This window comes from Peromyscus eremicus, unplaced genomic scaffold (genome assembly GCF_949786415.1).
Source record: "Peromyscus eremicus unplaced genomic scaffold, PerEre_H2_v1 PerEre#2#unplaced_92, whole genome shotgun sequence".
Classification (NCBI taxonomy): Eukaryota; Metazoa; Chordata; class Mammalia; order Rodentia; family Cricetidae; genus Peromyscus; species Peromyscus eremicus.
In genome coordinates this window covers 338,682-351,538 of record NW_026734332.1, presented here as the reverse complement: position 1 = coordinate 351,538, position 12,857 = coordinate 338,682, and the positions used below count along the sequence as shown (strand labels likewise).

The 12,857-nt window shown below is 35.7% G+C and overlaps 1 long non-coding RNA gene across 1 annotated transcript; it reads left to right on the top strand.

Annotated features, from left to right (window-relative positions):
- The first annotated feature begins 1,172 nt into the window (after positions 1-1,172).
- Positions 1,173-3,293, top strand: LOC131901501 (uncharacterized). Its single transcript, XR_009376748.1, has 3 exons — positions 1,173-2,041; positions 2,235-2,295; positions 3,095-3,293. It is a non-coding gene; the product is annotated as an uncharacterized LOC131901501 (long non-coding RNA).
- The last annotated feature ends 9,564 nt before the right edge of the window (positions 3,294-12,857 follow it).

Genomic DNA, 12,857 nt, shown 5'->3' with positions numbered 1-12,857 from the left:
TAGAGAATTTGATGTCTGTCTTGCTCTATTTCAGTATTGTCTTTGCCTAATCTTCCCTTGATATGTCTCCAATTCTCTATGTTATACTTTAAATGGTTTTCTGTGCCATTGTATTTTGGAAAGTTATAATCCATTTTCTGATTTCACAAATGTCACCATGAGTAGACCATCTTACATGTCAGAAGAGGCTTTGAACATTTGAAATAGTGTAGGGTATGTTGCAAACTATGAGGATCATTGAAGTGACTAAATGCCTTTTCTTCTTATATGATCATGAGCCTATAGGTACCTGGTTTAGAACATCTTTGATTGAATGAAAAACCTCTCAGACACAATGATATATGTGAACATGTGTCTCTCCTTGGTGACTTTCTTTTGCTTGCAACTTTAGTAGAAGGAGCTTTTGGAAGAAAATTCTTCACTAATTGTGTAATATGCATCTCTGTAGTCTCAACTTATTTCCTCTTCTTTGTGTGTACTGAATTGTTATTGAAATGAATCAGCCAGCTTCCGTGTATTGTTATGCCTTCACCACCATTTGAGATTTTATCTCTATATCACATAGGGTAGAGCAGAAGCATTTGCTATTTAGTGCTAAGGCAGTTTCTTAACCTGGTCTTTTAATATTGTTGGTATTTTTGGATAAAAGATTTGTCTGTGTAGCCCTGAGTGTCCTGAAAGGAGTTCTGTACACCAGGCTGGCCTGGAACTTACAAATCCCCCTGATTCTGGCTCCCAAGTCCACAAATTAATGTGGGTGAACATTCCTGGCTTTTTTGTTTTTATATTATTGAATGATGGGCCTAGGATGTAGGTTTTTGTAAATGTCAAGCATATGCTGTTGTACTGAGCTCCACATATAACTTGAATTTTAAAATTTGCACACGTTATCATTCTATTTCTCTATGTGACATGTATTCATGATATTAACATTCTTGAGCCTTCTGAGTCATTGCATTGCAGATGCATGAACTTTCTCTTGTCTGTTACATTTATTTTGATTTTGAAATGAATATGAGTATTTATCTGAATGCATGGATATGTACCATGTGGGTACCTGATCCTCACAGTGATCAAAAGATGGTCTCAGTAACCCTGAACTTGGAATAATAGATAGATATGTTTCCTCATATTAGTACTGGCAATTGAGCCCACCTATGTGCAAGACCAGCAAGAGCTGTTTACTAGCTTGCCATCTCTCTCACATAATCTGTATTGATTATTTATGGTCAACATTTATGTGGCTAATGCTTTCATCTTTCCCTTTATAACTATTTAAACATGCACTACTTTTTAGTAAATTTTTACTTATGTTATAGTTTGAATTGTGGCACTTCAGCATTCTTGAGAAATACAGAACTAAAGTAAATGCATGACTCTTTGTAGGAACGTCAGTAAAAACTTCTTAGTTCTTTCTTTCTTGTTCTGCTGACTTTTGCTTGGGAGACAGGGTCTTAACATGTACTACAGGCTTTCCTAGACCTGATTGCATAGACTAGGCTGGGATTTAACTCAGACACAGATATACCTGCCTCTGTCTTCTGAGTCCTGCTGTTAAAGGCATGAGCCAATACACCCAGATTGTCCATCTTATTTTTCTTTATATTTAGTAATTGTTGATACAATTTCTATTGTGTGTACTCTGTACTGTTGATCTGTTTACTTCTCTCTCTATATTTGTTAATGAGCATTTCTCTTGCAAGGTGATATCCCATTCAAAGGGTACAGAAATGACAGAAGTGATCCTCCTATTCAGCTTCCTTCAAAAGGGACTTGTTGATTACATATAATTTGTATGTCATGAAGTAAGTGTGGGGAGCATCAGAATTATATGACTATACTCTCAAAGAAGTATACATTTACAATGTTGTAAGTATTATGGTTTCTCTTGTACACGTGTATGGGATATTTTAGAATGCAGTGACCTATGATGATGTGCATGTCGACTTCACTTGGGAAGAGTGGACTTTACTGGATCCTTCCCAGAAGAATCTCTACAAAGATGTGATGCTGGAAACCTACAGGAACCTCACTATTATAGGTAAGATAGATTTTTCTTCACATATTAAAATGAGAGGACAACTGTTCTTAGGATTTGGATACTTCTGTGTAATTTAATTGAGAAAGAATATTAGGTGAATAAATCAGTAATATTCTAAGTTTCATTGAAGATAGTAACATAAATTTTGGACAGTTTTAAAGAAAATAACCTATTTTCTGGTACTTTGTCTTAGGATACAATTGGGAAGACCATAATACTGAAGAGCATCTTCAAAGTTCTAGAGGAGATGAAAGGTAATTTTCTTGTGCAAGTTGATACAAATGTGCCTCTCAAGAAATTAAAATGTATCCTGGAAGTTTTAACCAAAAGCAACAGTGTAAATAAGCACAGATTAAAGTATAGCAATGATTATTAAATTTTCAGAAAACCATATATCTCTACTTTATGTTATTGAAATAAATTTACAAGGCATTCTTTAAAAAAAAGACAAGGGAACAATGCCTTAGCAGATATCTCGATTTGAATCATAGCACCATGGGAAATATGCTATAGAACTGACAATTAATTCATTTCATACTACTCATATTATAAAATTACACATAGTGAAGAGGTGATAATTATATTTTAAAGCTTTTTAATAAGCAAATAGTGAATAGTAATGGTAATGTAGTTTGTAAACTTGTTGTGACTGTGCTGCTAAGAGAGGGAGCAGTTAGAGTCAAGAGTCTACTGTCAGTTATTGTGAAGAAACCTTAATGACTATACCACAGTATAGGAAAATTTATTAATGCAATGCAGATGTTGAAGCTCTGTCACTTTCCAGTTTTCTTCAAATATATGAATTACCTCATATATAAAAATATTCTGTATATGTGACTCATGTATTAAAGGATCTTACCAACACAAGTATCTTCACAGATGCAAACCAACTCTTAATAAAGTGGAATAAGATGAGTGTGAACAATGATAAAACCTTAATATCTCGTTCTTCTTTACAACTGAACCAAATTGTAAAATTAATTCATACAGATATAAAGATTAAACAGTGTATTAGATGTGATAATGTTTTTACATATCCCATAATTTTTGCAGTCATGAACAAAATCAAACTGGAAAGAAACATACTATATACACTCAATGTGTTAAAGATCTTTCATATCCCAGTACTCTTCAAATGTATGAAAAAGAACATACTGGAGAGAAACCCTATGAATATAATCAATGTGGTAAAGCTTTTGAATTTCAAAACTATCTTCAAGAACATAAAAGAAAGCATACTGGAGAGAAACCCTATGAAGGAAATCATGGTGGTAAAGCCTTTTCTTGTCAAAGTAGCCTTCAAATGCTTAAAAAAACTCATTTTGGAGAGAAACCCTGTGAATGTAATCCGTGTAGTAAAACCTTTACACAATTCAGTAGTCTTCAAAAGCATACAAGAACCCATTCTGGAGGAAAACCCTATCAATGTAATTTATGTGGTAAAGCCTTTGCACAATTCAGGTATCTTCAAAGGCATACAAGAACACATACTGGAGAGAAACCTTATGAATGTAAAGAATGTGGTAAAGCCTTTGCATATCATAGTCATCTTCAGAGGCATAAAAGAACACATACTGGAGAGAAACCCTATGAATGTAATCAGTGTGGTAAAGCCTTTGCAAGTCATAACCATCTTAATACACGTAAAAGAACACATACTGGAGAGAAACCATATGTTTGCAATCAGTGTGGTAAGGCCTTTGCCCTTCACAGTCATCTTCACAGGCATAAAAGGCCACCTCCTGGAGATAAACCATATGAATGTAATCAATGTGGTAAAACCTTTGCATGTCACAAAGTTTTTCAAACACATAAAAGAAAACATACTGGAGAGAACCACTATGAATGTGATCAGTGTGGCAAAGCCTTTGGACGTCAAAGTCATCTTAAAGAACATAAAAGAAAGCATACTGGAGAGAAACCCTATGAATGTAATCACTGTGGTAAAGCCTTTTCATGGCACAGTACTTTTCAAATGCATAAAAGAACACATACTGGAGAGAAACCCTATGAATGTATTCAGTGTGGTAAAGCCTTTGTAAGTCACAATCGTCTTCAAATGCATAAAAGAACACATACTGGAGAGAAACCCTATGAATGTAATCAGTGTGGTAAAGCCTTTGCATTTCATCGTAATCTTCAAATGCATAAAAGAACACATACTGGAGAGAAGCCCTATGAATGTAAAGAATGTGGTAAAGCCTTTGCATATCACAGTCATCTTCAAATGCATAAAATAACACATACTGGAGAGAAACCCTATGAATGTAATCAGTGTGGTAAAACCTTTGCACATCACAGATATCTTCAAAGGCATAAAAGAACACATACTAGAGACAAACTCTATTAATGTAATTAGTGTGGTAAAGCCTTGGCATGTCATTACAATCTGCAAATACATAAAAGAACACATACTGGCGAGAAAACATATGAATGTAATTAGTGTGGTAGAACCTCTGCACAACTCAATTGTCTTCAATATGAAATTTCAATATGCACCTATATGAAAAAGTTACAGAGGCCATCTGCTTATAAAGTATTTGTTAAGCCTTTAGGCAACACGCATATAATCAGTTACAGAAGAGTATGTTTTAAATAGAAAAGTATTTGACAGTGTCAAAAAATGTTCAGGCATTATGGTGTCTGCTTTTATATTGTTTACAGCAAAACATTCATGGAAAGTTTTATGAATTTATGAAGCCTTTTGTATAGGGTAAATGAGGCAGCCACTTAAACAAACACTGACCCTGAAAATAGGGCCAGTGAATGACACACCTTTTGGCCCTGAAATCAGAGTGAAAAACATCCTGATATTAAAATCAGAGTCAAAGAAACACACTTTGTTCCTGAATCCAGAACCAGTTATAACAAATTGAGTTGTAGCTGAGAATAAACGGACATCTCTGTTAGAAATTCTAATAAAGCAGAACAGAAAATGAATTGACAGCTCTGCTGAGAAACTCCCTCAGGGGAGTGGAGAACAGCAGCAATGGACATCTCTCATGGAAAACTCTCTTAGCAGTGTGGAGCTGAGTTCAACTGTAAGGGCTCCCTGTTGGAGATGAGCAGGATTAATACCTTTTGCATGGAGACTATTTTCCACTGAAGCACAGCATCAGGTGTAGTCTGACTTCTCAATATTCAGGTTACCTTTTCCCTCACAATAGGAGGTATCCAGGATATCTTCCCTTCATAGATCTAGTTAATGGCTGACTTCTGACAGTTGGGGTATCTTTCCTTTCAGAAGTGTAAAAAGTTGCACTATTTTTTTTTATTTTTCAAGACAGCGTTTCTCTGTGTAGTTTTGGAACTTGAACTACAGATTTAAATGATAATGTAACCATTGTAGATATTGTCCTTCTCTTAAATTTTATTAAATAATGAATTTAGTTATAAAATTTTATGTATTTGTAGTATTTCCCTTTCTGTTGTGATATAATGTCCAGATTAACTTATAAACCAGTATAATTTGGCCATTAGTTTCAACAGGATACAGTATCAGCATGAAAGTGTATGGCAATAATTGTCAGACATGGCAGCTAAAGCAGGAGTCTATGAACTCACATCCTTAAACTGCAGCCTGAAGCAGAGAATGGGACCTGGAAATGGTGTGTGGATATAATTTCTTAAAGTCTAACCACACTAACATGTTTACTCCAGCAGGGCAGCATTTTCTAAAAAAATTTGAAATGTTACCACCAGCTTAGAAGGATTGGTTTCTTTGGCTTCAAGCCTACATGCTAGATTTCTGTTACATAGACCGATTCATGATAAAGAAAACTTTGAAAGCCATTAGATGCTTCAACACCTGTTATAGTAATTAATGCTTACAAGAGAAAAAAAAACCCTTCATTTAAAATTGTTTCTTTAAACAGTTTTTGTACCTGTAATTATGTGATGTGTCTGTGTTTGTTTGGGTATGTGATCATGTGAACTGGTTCCTGAAAATGTTAGATCATTGAATCTTGGAGATGAATGACAGGAAGTTGTCAAAAATCAGACCTTGGTCCTGGGAATGAACATTTCTTAACTGTCCAGTCCTATCTCTAGTGCTGTCAATTTTTTAAAGTCTATTTATATCTTTGTGAAGTGTGGAAATGAGGACAAACTCATACAAGAGAAAAACCCTATGCATGTAAACAATTTGGTAAAGATGTCCCAGTTTTCTTCAGCTTCAAGAAAAAAAGTCATGTTTCATTTATTTTTCATCACACAGTTGAAGGAAATAAATTAGTTACCATGTTCACTTAGGACTAATGGTGGAGATCACTGCATTGTGATTTCTATCTTGGAACTTTTGAGGTTGATACTAAAGTGTGCTGTATGTGTGAAAAGTACATTTAGTGATGTTTATTTTGTTGGCTTTGTATTTATCCTATGCCTTTTTTTCATTTTCTATTGTACGTTTCTTAGTGATAGGTATTTTTCTGCTGTAATGTATAGAATGGTATACTCATAATCTAAGTGGTCCACTGTTTACTTAAATATCATGCAGTGTGTGATCATACTTTTCAAGTAAGGTTGTCTGTAAAATGGTGGTGGGTTTTTGTTGTTGGCTTTGTTTTTCATATGTTCACAAATTCCCTTGAGATATGTGCTTGTAATTCTGTTTGGCTTGAAAGTGAGTAATGATTCAGGGATACATTTGAACTCATGATCCTTATGTGTCCACCTTCTGAGTACAAGTCCAAAGCTACATGATGTACTCCCATCATGTATGCTTTTTTCAACCCAATTTAACAATGTTAATGTTAAAATGCTTAATGGAAGAGAATATAAGAAACATTAAATACCTCATTTGTGTATTCAAAGCAGTATTTTCATTTATCTGATAAAGATGTAATAAAGTAGAATAATCAGCAATCCACCATGCACCTCATACCATAGCTTGCTATGTTATATATGAATATTTATATAATTTGATGTTTCATGATTGTCCATTCCACATGAGTTAATCATTTGGCATTTCATCTTCAAATACTTCCTTCATGAGAATTATCCAGAGATGCCAGGTAATGTAATATCACTAAAATTTCTCTTGTACAAAACACTGAATGGCTTGTGAAATGATTATGGGTCGTAGGCTCATGGCAGATATGTGAAGACCAGAAGACAGCTTTGTGGTCCTCTTAATAGGGTGATCATAGTCTAGTTTCCAGCACTGCACATCAAAGACCTTACCAATGAGACATCTCACAGGTGCTCAAATAAGATTTGTAGAAATACTTCAACATTAAATTATTGTCGTATTTTCAGATTATCAACTTAATTTCATAGAGGGATAGAAGAACAAAGAACAATTTGAATAATAAATCTTCTTTGCATATTAAAATATTTTTGCAATGATATATTTTTCAAAATTTATCATGGAGACTAAGCATTTGTTTACAACATTATCTCAGAACCACAATTGAATGCCCCAGGATTGTCTCAATTTGTAAAACTGTTTCTGCTAAGCCTAAGGACATGAGTTCTACCTCTGGGTGATCCATACTACTCCTAGAACTTTTTTTCTTATTTCTATACTTGAGCATTGACATATGCACACTCCTACATCAGGACATATATAAATTATTTTTAAACCTGAATAAGTATCATTGAGGTCATTTGCAACTAAATGGCTCCATAAGTTTCATCACTAGATCTCACATAGGGGAAGTAGATAAAAGACAAATGTAAGTTGTTTTCTCAGTGCTACATACATTTCCTCACACAGGTGTACACACACAAATGCAGTTCAAACATTTTTAAGTGGATGAAAATACCAGTAAAGAAAATAACCCAATTATTGAGAACATATAAAATGATTTGCCCATTTAAATTATAGAATTTAAAAAATAATTCTGTTCTTCAAAACATTTATTGTTCCTTTTTAAATTTGTATTATCCTTTCACTTTCTGATTCCATTGCAGGTCACTTAGAAACCCATATTTCTGGACTTAGAGGTGCATGGATGTAATTCTAGCCCAGGGAGAATATGTTGGGCCAATCCCTGTGAGTTTGAGGCCAGCTTGGTCCCCATGGTAAATTCAAAGACAGCCTATTTGGACACATCTTGTCTCAAAAAAATTCCAAATGGAAAAGTATATCTCAAATTATGGGATTTTTGATAATATAATCTGGCTGGACTGTGACAGGTTTCAATAAAAGCTTTTGTTTTCTTTACTCACATCAAAAGAAATGTGTTAACAATGAAAAAAACAATATAGAGAGTCCATTCATAGAGGTATAGAAATCCATTGAATCCTTTGACAACCATCTAGAGGAGACTTCCTTCACCTTCAAGTCACAGGAGACAGAAAGAACAGTAGGATATCTTCATTACCACAATTATGACATATTTGCGACCTGAAGAGTTGGCTCAGTAGTACTGGTTCTATTGGGTATCCAAGTTTGATTCCTAGCACCTACATCAGATTTGTCACATCTACCTGTATTTCCATGGACTTGAGTGCATTCACCTTGCCTCCTAGGAAACCAGATATGCAAATGGCAAAATACAGGTATGTATGTGATTCCATACTGTAAGAAAGTCTTTATTTATGTGCCTGTTATCTTAGAAAAGAGTGAAATTTAATTTAAGTGCATAAGTTTTGCAAGTTAGTATACCATGTTCATACTAGGTAATAATGATGACCAGAATACGGTGTCTGATCACCTGTGACTGGAGGTATTGTCAGTTGTCAGCTGTCTTGTGAGTACAGTGAATGAGAGTCAGGCCCTGTGTATGAACAGGTAGTGTTCTCAGTGCTGAGCCTTCTATCCAAGCCAATGAACAGGCCATTAATATAGTAAGGTGTGGATGGCTGATATAAGTTCATCTTTACCTCAGCACAGGTTACCCAGAAGAAATATAAGATTGATAGCACCCAAAACTACTTAAGACTTGGTTCTCCAAGAATTTGTTTTTACTCTTCCCCAAATGAGATTTTATTGGTTGAGGAGCAGAGTACACAGACATTTCAATTCTTGAAACATACTCAAACTCTTAAGAGTCATACATTGTGTTCATGTATCCAAAAGAGCCATGTGTTGTTTTTCTTTGAACTTATTCTAGTGATGGTCCATTCTAAACTTGGCAAGTTTTCCCTAAGACTTCACATAACAATCAAATGCTTACAATTATCAATTCCATTGACTCAGTTTTATGCCACACAGAGTTCAAATTCAAAATTTCTCATAGCACATTTTCACAAATGGTAGAAAAACGGACAGCATGAACAGAGACAGTTCTGATGAGGCAAGGAACAAGGAGTGGGTTTTTAGGAAACATTTCTACTAGAAATATGAGAGCAGATATAACTAAGAATATTCTTGATACAAATGCATGACCAAGAGACTTCAAATTTCATTAATTATCATTTGTGTTGTACAATATAAAACTAGCCCCCTATACCGAATATTATTGTGACCCCTGAGACAGTCACATCCTCCTGAATCACTATCCTCATATTTTCTGATTGTATTAAAAAAAACAAAAAGTGTTAAGTGTTTTAACTTCATAAAAAAATCATTTATACTTAAAATATGGGATGAAATGGGATTCCCCCCACCATTTAAAAATGTTTTTAGAGCTACTAAAACACACATTTACAAAATAGTTGGTTAAAATATTCCTCTGGATTTTACAAGTAGCGAGGCAGGGATACTGACAGACATGATGGATGGTTAGTCAGAATTGGCTTCTTTCTCTTCCACTTCAGAGACTGGACTCTGTTTTTCAGTGTCTCCACTTTCTGCTGGCAGATCTGTAGTTGTTGGTCAGCCACTTTAGCCTGTTGCCTTTTGCTTTCCTCTTCCCTTTTTTTCACTCTTCTGTGTGATCATTTATCCTTTCCCATGGCTCTTTCCAGTGTTCCATCTACCTTGGCAGAGGCAGGTTTGGATAAGAGTCTCATGGAGCATCACTTGGGCTCTGACTTCACCACTCCTTCCTCTTGGGCAATGATTGTTGTGTGATTGTTGGGCAAAGGAACATGTGATGCTGAACCTGTCATGGTGCTGCACTGCCTTAGCTGCCACCATATAACTGCAGGGGCAGTGGAACAACTGGTCCAAGAGTTTTCTAAGCCCAAATCTCCACAAAATGATGGGAAAATACAAAGAATACAAAGAGGAGAGGAACTGACACTAAAAGTCTTTAAAAGATGGTTGACCATTTAATCCAAGCCACAAGAGTGAGATTATCCCCAATGTGGTAAATAGGCAGCAATTGGAGCACAGAAACTCACATGTCAGGTGTTCCCCTCCTTGAGTTTATTCCTCCTGTAAAGAGAGAAAAGGAACTTGCAGGCATAAAGTCTGACTTGTCTGAATGGAATCATTGTCTGCTTCCCTGATGTTTGCAAAACATTCAGTTTGGAGCTCTGAATGGTGGTGACTCTAGAAGACATCCCTGTTATGGGGAGATCCTGAAACTTGAACTGAAGTCTGTCTAAGGCTAAGGCAATCAGGCATCTACAAAGAGTTTTGGAGTTTTGAAGAATTTTTAGGGATGAGCTTTTGGGTGTGAAAGCCCAAGGTTCAAATGCCAGAGCAATGCTTGAGGTGTACCTGAGGACAAGCTGGCATGGACTGCACTCAATAATCACTCAGCTGTGGAAGTGAGCTACCTCCATATGCTGGAAACCATGCTTGCTTATAACTCCAGTTCCAAGGGCTCTGATTCCATCTTCTGGTCTCTGCAGGTACTGCACACAGACACAAGCAGGTAAATACTCATATACATAAAACAAAGCTTAAAAAGTGAAATTCTTGCTGGAAGTTGGGGATGCACAACTTTAATCCCAGAACTTGGGAGGCAGAGGAAGGCAGATCTCTGTGAGTTCAAGGTCAGTATGGTCTACATAGTGTGTTCTAGTACAGCAAGGGCTACACAGAGAAACATGTTTTGAGAACTAAAAAAAATAAAATTAAATTAAAAGCCAGGTTCTGGTAGTGCAGGCCTATATTCCCAGCACCCAAGAGGCACAGGCAGGTGAATCTTTAAGTTCAAGGCAAGCCTGATATACAGAGGGAGTTCCAGGAGGGTCACTAAAGCTACAGAAAAAACAAAAGAAAAATGAAATTCTGTACAGTAATGTCACAGCCTTGAGATAGACAGCAGTCAGGGCTTAGTTAAAATGAACTTGTTCTGGTCCTTCATAGAAGCATTTGTGGTTTTCTGAGCCAGCTTAATTGCAGGCAAAAGAAGCCTTATTCTCAGGTTAGAATAGCTTAGAATAACTGTTCATTTGAGACCACCATTCACAGTATGAATAGGTGACTTTCCCATGCCTGTTTTTGTATTTCTATTCTATGTCCTTTCTGTGAGAATTGTGGCATTGATACATTCTTTAAATGTTTCTTTTAGGTTATATATTATGATCTATTTCTCTTTTAAATCATGCACCATGATATATTTATGTTTAGATAATACTGTATGATCTAAAAGATAATTATACTCTATAAATCTCCATCTGCCTAAGTGGCTAAACTTGCATTCTTCTGGCCCTATTTAAATTGTTCAATGTGCTACCTCAGACCAGAACTTAAGAGAGACTTAAGGATGACAGCACAAGTGGCATGTAAAATCTGTGCCAGACTGGCTTCTCTTTTGACATTAATCACCACTTGATGCCTGTTGTTATTTAAGGTATTTTTGTTCATTAAACTTTTAGGTGTGTGGAATAATTTATCCCTGGGGAAGCATATTCTCTAAGAGCAGTACCTCCATCCTTGTAAATAAAATTTCTGAGACAAACTTTTTATGTTGGATCAGATAGCCATGAACAAAATCTATTTCATTGTGTTGTCCTTGTGATTAAACCACCTACAATTTTAGACTCAAGAACTCATCTACCAATGAGATTTTAAATTAAAAATTTGGGTTATGTAGTCAACTGTCCATTTGAGTAACAGGAAAGAGATTTTTGTTTGCCTGGATACAAGAATAGTAAGAATAATTTATTGTGTACACTGCTGGGGGAAACAGGGTAGGCAAACAGCTGCAGAAGTCACCACTATGAAATAGGACCTGATTGTGGCAGGATCAGTGATTTTGTAATTCCCCAGCATGTATTTATCCATGTCATGTGAGTGAAGGCAGGCTAGATTTTGGGTGTACAATTTTGCAAGGTTAGCTTGAGCCCATGAATATTGAATTTTGAACAAAGAACCCTCCTTTGCATATGCAGATATTTTCAATCCTGCTTGTCATGGTTATTTCCATTAGCTGTAGCTGTGTGTGCCAGGTCACAGGTCTCAGCAGCTAACTTTGCACATAGGGGCATGATGATATGATATCTTATTAATACCATTCCCTCTACCAGAGAATGATGTTCTCTTTTTGAAAGTCAGTAGAGCCATGTGTTTTTTCAATTCTGTTTATTTTTTTAAAAGACAATTATTTGTTTCACTGTTAAAATTTGATTTTGTTTAAATTCATCTCTGCTCTAATCTCTTATTTTCTTCTATTCCTCATTTTTCACGTCATTAAGAATTTGTTTCCACTTTTTCCAAGTGCAGTTGATTATTTATTTCTGTTTAGAGCAATGTCTCCTGTTCCTTTGGCTTGCCTCATACTATGCAGTTGAGAATTGCTTTGAACATCTAATTCTGCCCAGTGTGGGAAAGAAAGTTCTGCAAACTGCTTCAAAACTGGACTTAAACTGGTCATTGTGAAGTAAAAATAAACCAGTAAATGAGTGTCCTCCAACTTCTCTTGATTGCATTCCAAACTTCCATATGAAGAGGGACCTGTGTAAGAATTGAGTTCACTGACCAACTATAAAGCAGGTGTACTCCCATTACAGAAAGGGATCGGCAAGAAGGAAC